The sequence below is a fragment of the Pseudophryne corroboree genome, chromosome 5 (assembly GCF_028390025.1).
Source record: "Pseudophryne corroboree isolate aPseCor3 chromosome 5, aPseCor3.hap2, whole genome shotgun sequence".
NCBI classification, from domain to species: Eukaryota; Metazoa; Chordata; class Amphibia; order Anura; family Myobatrachidae; genus Pseudophryne; species Pseudophryne corroboree.
The window spans coordinates 497,471,070-497,485,021 of record NC_086448.1 but is presented as its reverse complement, the minus strand read 5'-3'; the positions used below and the strand labels follow the sequence as shown (position 1 = coordinate 497,485,021).

Below are 13,952 nucleotides of genomic sequence, written 5' to 3'. Positions count from 1 at the left end.
CATTCTGTGCTTAGACTTAGGTCCCATCACCATGATATCTCATTATGGTATGCAATTATTCCAAAATACGGAAAAATCCGATATCCAAAATACCTCTGGTGCCAAGCATTTTGGATAAGGGATACTCAACCTGTATATATATATATGTGTGTGTGTGTGTGTATTTTCTCTATGTCTGCAATCCCACTATATACCCTTATATTCTCTGCTTTGTTCCTATTTTATGTACCCTTTATATGATACAAAATTGGTTTGCCAAGTTGGGTGTGGAAGAACCTGACTGACCTGCGCAGAGCCCTGTTGAATACCTGTGGGGGGAAAAATGGAACACCATATGTGAACCAAGCCTTATTGCCCAAATTCCATGCCAAACCTCACATATGCTCTGTGGCTGTCTATGATGCAACTCCCGTCAGCCTTGTTCCAAAATATAATGGAGAGACTGTTATTGCAGCAAATAGAGGACCACCTACACATTAAGGGTCTGATTCTAAGGCGCACGCTGATGCAAGCTTGTTTATATATTTTGCCATAGTTGCATATGTAACTTTATTCTAATGTTAGTAAAAGCCCTAACGCTGGTGAATAATCATGCGTCTGAATGCACAAGGTCTGTGATGACCACTTAATGCGTCTGCAGTCGCAACTATAAGAAGATCCATCATGGCTGTATTGGTCCATGTTACGTTCAAAATCACCATCAGAGTATGGCCTTCGATGTACGCGATTAAGCCATCACTCCTACAACAGTCCCATTACACACACATAGTAACATAGTTAATGAGGTTGAAAAAAGACAAGTTGTCCATCGAGTTCAACCTTTATATATTGACCCTATACTGTTCCCTATATAACCATAGCTTAACCCATAATTACTCAACTGTAGTCTGTTTATTGTCTTGTTGACAACTAGAATGCTTAGTTTTCCTAAAATACATATGTTTAGACAGAATATCTTCGCACATTTGTTTAGCCACAGCCCAGGAATGCCCAATTCATTTCAGAGTCCTATGTCTCTGTATGAAGTCACTGTGGAACATGAGATGTTGAACATGATCAAAATTGTGATGTTCACTTTTCCCAGTACTTTTGGCCATGTGATGTACTGTACTGTACTGTATACATGATTCAGCATAATAATTTTATTTGTAAGAATATGTTGTTTTAGGGAACTGGTAAAGTAAGGAAATGCTTTTGTTTATATAGGTGAAAATGCAGTTGAGAGACATTTTATTTTGCTTTTGATTTAGTTTGGTCACTTATTTTGCAGCAGAGCATCTTGCACAGGAATGTTGAATTATTTACATCCAGAATGCTATCACTTTCCATTCCTCATACCAGACATGTATAACAATATGAAGTATGGTGGCGTATCTCTATGAGACTAAGTAATGGTCAGTATAAACTAGCTTCCTCACTGATCTGCGGGACTGACTGACAGTCCCTGTGCCTTACACAGGTCGGTGATGTTCACACAAAAAGGAATGGCTGTCCAAAAAGCATCAAGACTGCTAGCTGCAAGACCCGTTACCTGCCATGCCATGCTGTTACCCGATTACTTGACAAGTCTCCAGGTTTTCTTTGCTCTCTCCATCTGTCTGTGGCTCCGTCTCTCTCTCTCTGCTGCAGAGCTGTATGTTCCATGTGCCGGCACAGCTTGCTGGGAACCATGTTGGTCTGAGTTAGATGACCACTGTATCACCAATGGTATACCAGCTTTCACACACCTGATGCAGCCTGCCCATCTGCAACATTGCTCAGGTATAAAAGGACTTCCTGGAGAAGCTTCAAATTGCCAGTGCAATGTTGTTCACAGTATTGACTGTGTCCTGAGTCTTTGTTCTTCGCAGTGTGAACTACCTGTGTTACTTATAGAGCAAACTCCTATGCAGTTACCACTTTGCAGTCAGTCTGGTACCAGTCCGGTTCCTTCTCAGTCTGGTGCCATTCCGGTTGCTGCTCATTCCAGGACCATTCCGGTTGCTGCTCATTCCAGGGCCATTCCAGTTCCTGCTCATTCCAGGGCCATTCCAGTCCCTGCTCATTCCGGTTACAGTCCGGTTTCTGCTCAGCCAGGTGCCAGTCCGGCTGGAAGTTACTACCACGCTGTTCAAAGGTCCAGCGTTTCTGGCATCTATCCTAATGTCCTGGGTGGCTATCCAGTGTTACATTGCTATTCAGAAGCCTAGTGTTCCCGACGTCTCCTTCTTCTAGTGTTCTGGGTGGCTGTTCAGTTTCAAGTTGTTCCTAATTGAATTCCAGCAACTGTCTTCTGTGGCTCTTCTAATCTTCAATCAAGTTGTTATTTTTATTATTATTATTATTTTGTGTGCCCCTACTATCAGTTCAGTTTATTTTACTCCAGTCCATGAGAAGGGACTTTATTAGACTGTCCAACTTCCTGCTACCTACTCCTGATCCCACTCCAACCTGTGATTCCAGTCCAGGTTCACAAATAGCCGCAAGTCTGACAGTGGGCATATTTATTGGCAGAAAATAAGATTGTGAATAGCATGAAAGGTGCCAATTGATGTTATTTTTTTCCCTATGAAAAAATATTTGTAATATAATTTTACAATTGAGGATCTTATATTTCCTCTTTCATATACCTTATATTTTACATTTTGTAGCAACTTCTTGTTTAAAATTGCTCTGTTGCAATGGTAACATATTCTCGTGCAGATGTGTCCTACATCATTGCTGCAGCCAACAGTCCCTCTAGTCGTGCATAGTCACGAGTGCATTTACTAATGCCCGTTTTAATTGAAAAGGAATATCTTTACCTGATATTGTTTAGAAACTTATCTGGATAAAACAGGATTGTTATTACATATGAGCATAATAAAATTATATAACTATAGATCTTGAAATTAGTGAGTGTGTTATATACATTGTGTTAAAACTTGATTTAAATTGTAATTCTGTCTCCTGCCGGATAATCAGAGATAAATTATATACATTTATCTGTCACTTTTTGAGAAGGCTGATAATTCGCTCACATTTAAGAACTCCATATGGTAATTTTTATTTATGTAACTTCTTTGCAGAAAGTGAATAGATAGGTAATACCTGCTTAATTATCCTCAAATGATCTTTACCTGTGTTCAGTAGCTCTTACATCTCCTGCAACTAAAAAATCCCCTTGGTAGAGCATGTGATTCATCCTTCTATTTAATAACGGTAATAGCATTAGCTGCAAGTAAATCAGGCTATAAAATGGTGAAATGTCCATGTTCTTTACAAAATGTATTTCAAATAATTAATTCTGGTTTAAAAGAGAAAACTGCATCACTGTTATTGGCAGTTCCTATAATGCTGGGGATATTGGATGGGTTTCAGCTCAATGCTGTTACATAGTCCAGCCTATGTGTGCTATTTTTCATGCAGACTTTTCTCGCCTTTGTTTTCATTAATCAAAGTGCCACATAAGCCAAGTTTTTAGAAATTTCAACTTAACCTCTACTTCATCAGAGCTTCATTGAATCATTAACTGGCTGGAAAAAAGTGTATCTTTGCTTATATTACTAAAGCCCTGTACAATATAGTATATCGATGTTAATTGTATTATTATTTCACTGATCAAAAAGAGAGCAGAAAGCAAATGATGATATAAGTAAGACTTCAGTGATTACACCCATTGCTGAGATATAGTGCCCAAGTCAACAAACAGAACCTAAAAGTTTATCTTATACAATAGTTGGCTTATGGACATATACGTCATATTAGAGAGAATTAGTATTTTCAAAAAGGTAATTACGAACAATAAAATAAGCGTTTCCAAGGAGATGCAGTGAGGATCCCGACAGGCAAAATCCTTAATGTAAGTACTAGGGTTAGGATTAGGTACTAAGTGGAGGAGTTAGGCTGGAGGCGGTAAGGGTTAGGCTGCAGGAGGGGATGGGTAGGGTTGGGCTGCAGGAGGAGAGGTCTATGGTTAGGCTGCGGCAGGGGTGGGTTAGGGTTCGGCCGTGGAAGGGTTGGGTTAGGGGTAGGGATAAAATACCAACCAGGAACCATCAGGATTTTGACCATCAGGATGTTGCTGTCGGGATTGTGAGTGCCAGGATTCGATGCCAACCCGTTTCCATCAGGATTTTGACCATCAGGATGCGGCTGTCAGGATTGTGAGTGCCAGGATTCAATGCCAACCCGTTTCCAAGGACCACTTGGTTATACAGGTTGAGTATCCCATATCCAAATATTCCGAAATACGGAATATTCCGAAATACAGACTTTTTTGAGTGAGAGTGAAATAGTGAAACCTTTGTTTTTTGATGGCTTAGTGTACACAACCTTTGTTTAATACACAAAGTTATTAGAAATATTGTATTAAATGACCTTTAGGCTGTGTGTATAAGGTGTATAAGAAACATAAATGAATTGTGTGAATGTAGACACACTTTGTTTAATGCACAAAGTTATAAAAACTATTGGCTAAAATTACCTTCAGGCTGTGTGTATAAGGTGTATATGTAACATAAATGCATTCTGTGCTTAGATTTAGATTCCATCACCATGATATCTCATTATGAAATGCAATTATTCCAAAATACGGAAAAATCCGATATCCAAAATACCTCTGGTCCCAAGCATTTTGGATAAGGGATACTCAACCTGTAATATATAATTGATTCCTTGCTTTCTTCTGATGATTCTCCTGTGTTCTTTCCTGGGTCTGCATCCATGATACCTGGTTCTGTCCCATGGCTTGTTTGACTATCCTCTTGTACCCTGCACTACTACAGCTTATCTCACTAGGAACCCCATCAGAGGGACAAAATCTGTGTTCTGGGTGCAGCAAAGTCCAAACCACCTTGCAGGGGAAAAGCCACCAGTGCATTAGACTTTGCACCTTTGTTCTGCTTAGAGCCTAACCTAGTTGACAGAACTCAATGCATTTTATCCTTAAATTTGTGACATAGTCTATATCAGTTTTATGCAAATCGGGTGCTAGCGCTTAATTTGGGGTCCTAGAACCTGCCTTTAGGGTTCCATGATTTTCATATATGCAGGACATTCTACCTCTTCTGTGGTCCCAAAAGAATTGCACACTAACACTTTGGGTCCCAGCTGAAAACAAAATATCTAGTATCATTGGTATATGTGGCAGGAATAAATTGTATGCTTATGTGCGGAATTCCTAATGTTACATCCATTTAAAAACAAGTCCATAGAAGATGGGGGATGTAGTTATGAGACCTCCCACGAACACTAACAAGACCATCAGTCGGCATGCCGATTAAAAGGGACTATTCTCACTCCTGGGTGTCCACGACACCCATAGAGTGGGCTCGCAACTGTGTGGCGAGTGCAGCGAGCCCGCAAGTGGCTTTGTTGCGCTCGCCCCCTCCCGCAGGCATTCTGATTGCCGGGATCCCGGCTGCCGGTAGCGCGGCCCCAACCCCTTCTCTGTATGTCTATTCTTAAATGAAGAGAATGCCCATAGCAGCCAAATGATACATTCAGAATGAATGAATGTTAGATTCACAAGTGCGCTCTTATTTTGGGCATAGTGATGTATGCTTAGTTACAATCCAGTCAGTGGGATTAGGTGTTACATTAGAGCAGTAAGCAACACTAGTGCTAGAAGAGTTAATTGCTGGTTGCGTTTTATGGTTCTGTCGTAATGTGTATCTTGTAGTTCATGGGAATAATGAGTTTGCTGATAGTACAAAGTTCATTACAAATAAATATGAATAAAGTGCTATAGATGTTTTAAACAATGATCAGTATATTTAAAGTAAATATGATATTTTAAGGTATGAAATAGCCAAAGCTTCTAAAGTACAGTACTGTTTTATATGTAATATTGTATTTTATTTATGTACAAGATAGTGGCAAATTTCCAAGCTGTTTGTGTTTGGCTATTTGCATATGTGTTAGTGAAACTTTCATTGTTACTGCAGAATATATTATGCTTTTGTGTATTTCAAATGTCCCCTATTCTCTAACCAAGACGAGTACTTGTTTCTGATGTATCAAATAAATATTTGATCTTTATTGATGTTTAATAGTGAACATGTATTTGCAAACAAAACAAATTACTTTACACGTGTGTGACTATACACATGGCTGACACAACCCGCTCAGCAGAGTATGCATAGCAGGGAGGCAGCGGACTGGAGAGGGAGACTGCTCTACCACTCTGCTGTTTCTGTGCCTATCATACTTATGACAGGAAGCGGCTCCGGCAACGAAGCGCTGCTCTTCCGGTGTCAGGTATCTTCCTCCCTCCTCCCCTTTTCCCCACTGCCTGCACTTGTATTGCGACAGAAGTGTGAAGCGGCACTTCAGTCACCAGTCCACCTGGTGTTAATCTCCCATGTAAGTACCACACTCCCTCCTAACTCAGCTTCTGTGGACATGTGTGTCAGGGACACTACTAGTGTGAGCATTATGTGTGGCACTACTACTATTGGCATTAGTGTAAGGGACACTACTACTGTGGGCATTATGTGTGGCACTACTACAGTTGGTATTATGTCTAAGGGGCACTACTACTGTGGGTATTATGTGCATAAGGGGCACTACTACTGTGGGCATTATGTGTGGCACTACTGTAGGCATTATATGTAAGAGGCACTATTACTGTGGGCATTATGTGTAGCAATACTACTGTGGGCATTATGTGTAAGGTGCACCACTACTGTGGGCATTGTGTATAAGGGGCACTACTGTGTAGTGGGACGTGTATAAGGGGTACTACTGTGTAGTACAACGTGACTAGGAGCATTACTGTGTGACATAACATGAATAAGGGGCACTTATATGTGGTGTGATGTGAATCAAGGGCACTGCGTGCTGTGTAATGTGAATAAGATTTGTGCTACTGTGTGGTGTAATTTGTATTGGGGGTACTATTGTGTGGCCACAACCCTACCTTTATCATTTGCAGGGGGTGCCATACATCCTAGCAGGCCCCTGAGTGCACTGTGTGTGATATATGCCTGGCCTTAGCATGCTTCTAGCAATTTTTGCAGCTGTGCATATACACGCAATTGTGTCTTTTATTCAGTGAACACAAACGGAACCTGCTTTTTGGGGCCCAATTTCGACCTACTCCACAGTTTAAAAAATAAAATAAAATCTGTTCCAGCACTAAGAACTGTACAGCCTGTGCTGATTCAAATTATAACAAAAGCACAATGGAGCACACCTGTTCAAATGAATAGCATTGGCTGTGGGATTATAGTAATAAGACCAATTCTTAAACCTTGGTGGCAGGCACAGATACTGGACTGGTGCTTTTATGCCCCCTTGTTGTGTATTGGCTTATGAGGGGTCTGGTTACCCCCAGTGCTTAAAGTGGTCCTAGAGAGGTGGTGGAACTCACCCCCCCTCCCCCTGGCGCCCATGTACTAAAGGGATTGCGTATGCCGTAGGAGCGCAGCCTAAAAATGGGCGTGGCCTCACAAATATAGGGACGTGGTCACGTAATAGTATCCCAAATTAAAATGATACCACACAGTAGCACAATCTTATTCACATTACACCACATAGTAGTGTCCCTTGTTCATGTTATAACACACATTAGTGCTCCTTATACACAAAACCCACAGTAGTAGCACCCCTAATACACATAATGCCCACAGCAGTAACGCCCCTTATACAATGCCCACAGTAGTAGTGCCCCTTATGCAATGTCCACTGTAGTGGTTGTGCCCACAGTGGTAGTGCCCCTTATGTAGAGCCCATAGTAGTGGTGCCCCTTATGCAATGCACCCAGTAGTAGTGTCCCTTATGTCCCCAGGACTGATGACCCTTAAGTGCCCCCTATACAATGCCCTCATTAATAGTAATGCCCTTAGTGGTAATGCACCCAGTAGTAGTGCCCCTTATGTCCCCAGGACGGATGACCCTTATTAAGTGCCCCCTATACAATGCCCTCATCAGTAGTAATGCCCTTAGTGGTAATGCCCCAGTGTAGTATTGCCCCCAGTAGTAATGTCCGCTGTAGTTTAGCCCCAGTGGTAATGCCCCCAGTAGTTATGCCTCCAGTGGTAATTCCCCCTGTAGTTATGCACTGAGGTGGTAATGCTCCCCCTGTAGTTTAGCCCCCAGTGGTAAGGCCTTAGTAGTCTTAGCCCCTGTAGTTATAGCCCCCAGTAGTTTAGCCCTACCCCCTGTAGTTTAGCCCCCCAGTGGTAATTCCCCCAATAGTTTAGCCCCTGTAGTTATGCCCCCAGTAGTTTAGGCCACATGCAGTTTGCCCCTATGTAGTTTGCCCCCAGTAGTTAGCCCCTATGTAGTTCACTCCCAGTAGTTAGCCCCTATGTAGTTCACACCATGTAGTTCGCCCCCAGTAGAAGAGCCGCCTACACTCAAACATATAAAAAAAAAAAAAAACTCACATACTCACCAAGCCCCGCTCCCGCATCCGACCGCTGCATTCCTCTTGGCGTCCACTCCTCGGCACTATGGGAGAGACGTCATTAGTGTGCTCCTGCCTCCGGCTTCCGCTGTGGAGAGAGAGAGACGGGCGCCCGCTGGGAACACAATCTCAGCGGGCGCCAGGCACACATCGGGTTAGGTGAGCCGGAGGAGGTGGAACTACATTCCGTCTCCAAATAGAACTGATGGAACGCAGTTCCGCCCCATTCCGACTCACTTTAACCCCTGGTTACCCCTTTCCTACCCAGCACATCCCTGCCCTACAGGCCCCCTACCCTTGTGATCCATACCTTATCCCCCTCCTTCGGCTTCCCTGCCCTGCAGAGGCAAATTTACTTCTGCAATAGTTGCTTCCTCTTATCTGTTTTTCCAGCATTGACTGATTGCTGCTGATGTGCTTCATCTGTTTCTGCTTTATTAGGCCCTGAAAGCCACACACTGCTTACAAGTCTAGATTCTAGTATTACCACTTGTTTTGCAGTAATACTCATGACATTGCAGCCACTCATCTCTTCCCTGCTCAACACAAATTTTCAGTACTTTGTAAATGAATGATAATCAGTGTATGTTTGTGGTAATTACCACCTGCCTGCTGGTTTTGATTGTTCGTGTTTCACAGCAATAAATCAATCCGCATTCTGCTTATTCATTTTGTATATTGCTGGTAATTGATTTTATAACACAGGTATCCATGTAGTCCTTGGGAAACTGAGTAAAAATAAGGTGATGTTAAAGGAACAGATGGGAGAAATGGGTAGCTGATCCATGGCATACAGCAGTACTTATGTGATATATATTTCTATTTTGAGAGGAAATAAACATGTATATATTTAAATATAAATCTCTCTCTCTCTCTCTCTCTCTCTCTCTCTCTCTCTCTCTCTCTATATATATATATATATATATATATATATATATATATATTTAATAAAAAAATGTTTTAAGGGTGGTAACAGTGCAGAAAATAGTTTTCAATAGTGTTATTTATTTTTCCTTTAGTAATATATGTTATTACTGTGAGATTCCTGGTTCATTTCTTTTGCTCTGTTATAGCAGCCAGCTGCCTGTATCAGTTTAGCATCATTAACCCTCTTTGTCATTAGTCCTAAGCAGAACATCCAGGGACTTATTTGTAACATAGAAGCTATGTGGTACTTTGAGACATTTGTTTGTTTGCAGCTCTTTGATGTTTTCGATCTTGCGTTTCAAAAGTGCTGCATAAACAGAACTGCAAAAACACTGATTGCCTGTTCTCCTTACCAATGACAGATAGGAATCACAAGCTGCTCAGGCACAGAGGCCTCTGGAGATGGCTGCTCTATCCAGTTCATCATGACTCATTGAAATTCCTTTCAAATGGGGCTTCTAACATTGGTCCTCAATCTTGTTTTGTAGATTGTTGTCAATGAGACGGACATTCCGATGCATTTACCCCATTAAGGCTATTATCTCAGTTGTTAGATTAGATATGCATATTAAAGTTTCTTTCAATAATTGTCTCAGCACTCCTTCACAATATGGATACTTTATGAGCCACAAATACTCTTGTGACATCATACGTAATTGTACCCAGTATTACAGGGAAGCGCATGGATTTGTAATCCAATATGGTAGCACCTGCTGAAAGTTTGCATTGACAGATAGCAGGTGAAAAAACATTATTTCATTTGTATCAGATAAAGGGACTGGGTTAGATGCATTTAAGGGTTTATTTCATGCTGCATAGGTTTTTTCCTGAGAAATTGAATTTTTCCTCAACCCTGTGAAGTGGTCTGTGTGCAAATCACCACTGGACTCAGGAGAGCTACAGAATTGTGTCTTTGCTGACTGCATCATGCTTAATAATGGCTGCAGAGGCACTCCCTAAACTACAGGTGGAAGGCAGTGATGCACTTTTCTGCCCCCCCCCCCCCCCTCCACACACACACACACACACACACACACACACACACACACACACACACACACACACACACACACACACACACACACACACACACACACACTAAATAAACATCTACAGCCCCAATATCACAATAATAGCAAATTTCAGAAGTAGACTTATTTCCTTCAATTAACGCTAACATTAATAGCCCCTCACTTCTAATAGAGATTCAACATTGCATTAGTACTTCTACAAGATATTATTAGAAACTTCAACCCTATTTTACGAAATTTGCCCACATTTAATAGAGTCACCATATAAGTTTCATAACCCCAGATTTAATAAAATATTACCATATAATCTATTGATGGCCTCTACGAGCAGGCACATACACTTAATAACTCACAACTACATAACACTGATATCCCCACTCCGGCCTTTCTATATAACATTGATACTGCCCCCACACAACACAAATACCTGAAACATAACAATAATACATGAAGTTAAATTGAAAGCTGCTCAGTCAAATTAGTAATGACTATCAGGTGCTGAATGGAAGGGGTTGTTGTAAACTAGAAAAATACACCAAACCGGTTTTCTGCAGCACACCAAGAGGCATTAGCAAAAAGTTTTGAAAAACTACATGATAAAAGATAGTAATTCAGAGATCTTAAGGCCTGTATTCACGGGCCGATGTGGGAGAGATGTGTGCTGAGCGAACCGTTCAGCACACATCTCTCCCACCGCTCAGCACAGTGCGATGTGTGCTGAGCGTGCGGGGGGGAGACGGGGTGCCGCTCATTTCACCCAGCGGGTGAAATGAGGGACCTGCCAGATTGGCCTGCATGGCAGGCCAATCTAGCACCAGCGATAGCGATGCGCGGGGCTGCGCATCGCTATCGCTGTGGGGGGTACACACGGACCGTTCAGGCTTAAAATCTAAGCAATCTAGTCAGATTGCTTAGATTTTAAGCAGCGATTGCTCAGTGAGTACCCCCCTTTAGTTACTGTACATATATTGGTAAAGATATGGTAAGTCTCCAGGGCAAACGTCAAGGCCTCTCTGATACTGGAGGTTCCTACACTGAATGATGCTGTAACAGTAACCACTCTGGGCCATATAATTGTCTACATGGTAATAGCACATACACAGATATATCTAAATTGATAGCCAGTTTATCAGGAGTCAACCCCTAGGTCCCCCAAATGTCACTATTGGAACCAGTATGATCTCCAAATTCAGGGCCCATCTATGCTTTTCTAAACTGAAGTTAAACTGAAAGTTGTTCAGTCAAATTAGTAAATCCTCTCAGGTGCTGAAAGGGAGGAGTTGTTCACAAAACGGGTTTTCCCCTGCACACCACGAGGTATTAGCAATAAGATAAAAAAAAAACGACATGATAATAGATAATTCAGAGATCTTAGTCACATACATTTGCAAAGATATGGTAAGCCTCCAGGTCAACCGTCAACGCCTCTCAATACATCCCCACACACCAGCCCCCACACAACATTAATAACCCCCATATATTAGAGATGAGCGGATTTGGTTCCCAGAGAATAGAACCCCCCAGAACATCCCATTCCGAGCCAGTTTCCGAGTCTAGCTCTGGACTTTCCGCCAGACTTGGAAACTAGAACGAGGCAAAACGTCATAATCCCACTGTCGAATTCTCGCGGGTTTTGGATACCATATAAACAGCCACACGTCGCCGCCATTTTCACTCTGGACTTTGAGAGTGGGGGAGACAGACCTCTGTCTCTCTCTGTGGGTGGTGGTGTCGGGTGGGGTCAGTGTGTGCTCTGTAGGGGTGCTGTTCATGTCACTGTGGTGTCCCTGTGATGTCAGGGTTGCTGTCCTGGCTTTCACTGGTGTTTCATGTGCTGTTAGGGGTGCTGCAGCTGTACATGGGTGTTGTTGCTATCCTGGCTATCACTGTATTGTACAGGAGGCAGGGACACTGTCCTTCTGTATGCAGTGAAAATACAGGGGTGTTGACCCTGTCTTGTATGCTGTAAAAATCCAGGGGTGCTGTTGCTAAAATAAATGTACACTGGCTCTGTCTTGTATGCTGCAAAAATTCTGGGGTGCAGTAAAATAAATGTACACTGGCCCTGTCTTGTATGCTGTAATAATTATAGGTGCAGTAAAATAAATGTACACTGTACACAATATTGGTTGTCACATAAAGATACCGTTATATAAGTCCCTACCCTTACCTTGATGTGAGTTTTGGGTACGCACAATCGTTTTCATGTACCCGTCTGGGAGTGATGTGAATGCTTGAAGGATTACTGCTATTTATAGTAAAGATACCATGATGTGTCTATGTTTATCTGTTTTCGTGTGAGTGGGGTACGCCCATCATTTCCCTCTCTGGACAGTATTTGTGCTTTTTAATTCTGTTAAAAGACAGAACTAGACGTTTGTTTTTTGTTGTTCTTCTTCTACATGAGTTGGAAAGGTGACCATTTTCGGACTCTCTAGAAAAGGAGAGAAAACCACCTGAATCACCTAGAAATCATCATTGAGAAATTTTGCTCTCTCCATTGAAAATAAAAGGAACATAATATTATTATTTGTTTTCTGTTTTTCTGTTATTGTTTTGGATAGCGCCCGGTGACACATTTGGTGTCTATATCTCTATTTGCAGTACAATAAATGTAGACTGGCCCTGTCTTTTATGCTGTAATAATTCTGGGGTGCAGTAAAATAAATGTACACTGGTCCTGTCTTGTATGCTGCAAAAATTCTGTGATGCAGTAAAATAAATGTACACTGGTCTTGTCTTTTATGCTGTAATAATTCAGGGGTGCAGTAAAATAACTGTACACTGGCCCTGTCTGTATGCTGTAAAAATACAGGGGTGCTGCTGTTAAAATAAAATTACACTGGTCCTGTATGCTGTAAAAATACAGGGGTCCTGTTGTTAAAATAAAAGTACACTGGTACTGTATGCTGTAAAAATACAGAGATGCTGCTGGTAAACTAAAAGTACACTGGTCCTGTATGCTGTAAAAATACAGGGGTGCTGCTGTTGAAATAAAAATACACTGATCATGTATGCTGCGAAAATACAGGGGTGCTGCAGTTAAAATAAAAGTACACTGGTCCTGTATGCTGTAAAAATACAGTGGTGCTGCTGTTGAAATAAAAATACATTGGTCCTTTATGCTGTAAAAATACAGGGGTACAGTTAAAATAAATGTACACTGGCCCTGTTTTGTATGCTGTAAAATTACAGGGGTGTTGTGAAAATACAGGGGTGCTGGCACTGTCCGTGGTTGCGCTTACTAGGCCTGACCTTCACAACACTGTATGGGAAGAGTAGGCTCCTACCACCATTTGCACGCCCCCTGCAAGTGCTGGAAGGAGAAACGCGGTTACTGATATTGAGATTGAGAATGGCAGTGTAGAAGTACACCAGGATGAGGAGGATATGGGTGTAGCGGGCGCTGCAGAGGAAGTTGAAAATGAGAATTCTGATGGTGATGTGGTTTGTTTGAATAAGGCACCAGTGGAGACAGTTGTTGTACATGGGATGAAAAAGCCCAGTGTCATGCCTGGGCAAAATACCAAAAAAGCCACCTCTTTGGTGTGGAATTATTTTTCCCCAAATCCAGACAACAGGTGTCAAGCCATCTGTTGCCTTTGTCAATCCATAATAAGTAG

At 41.9% G+C, this 13,952-nt stretch overlaps 1 protein-coding gene across 5 annotated transcripts in view; it reads left to right on the top strand.

Annotated features, from left to right (window-relative positions):
* Positions 1–13,952, top strand: part of PIGN (phosphatidylinositol glycan anchor biosynthesis class N) — a 666,839-nt gene that overhangs the window by 194,979 nt on the left and 457,908 nt on the right. The gene's annotated exons all lie outside the window — the stretch shown is intronic.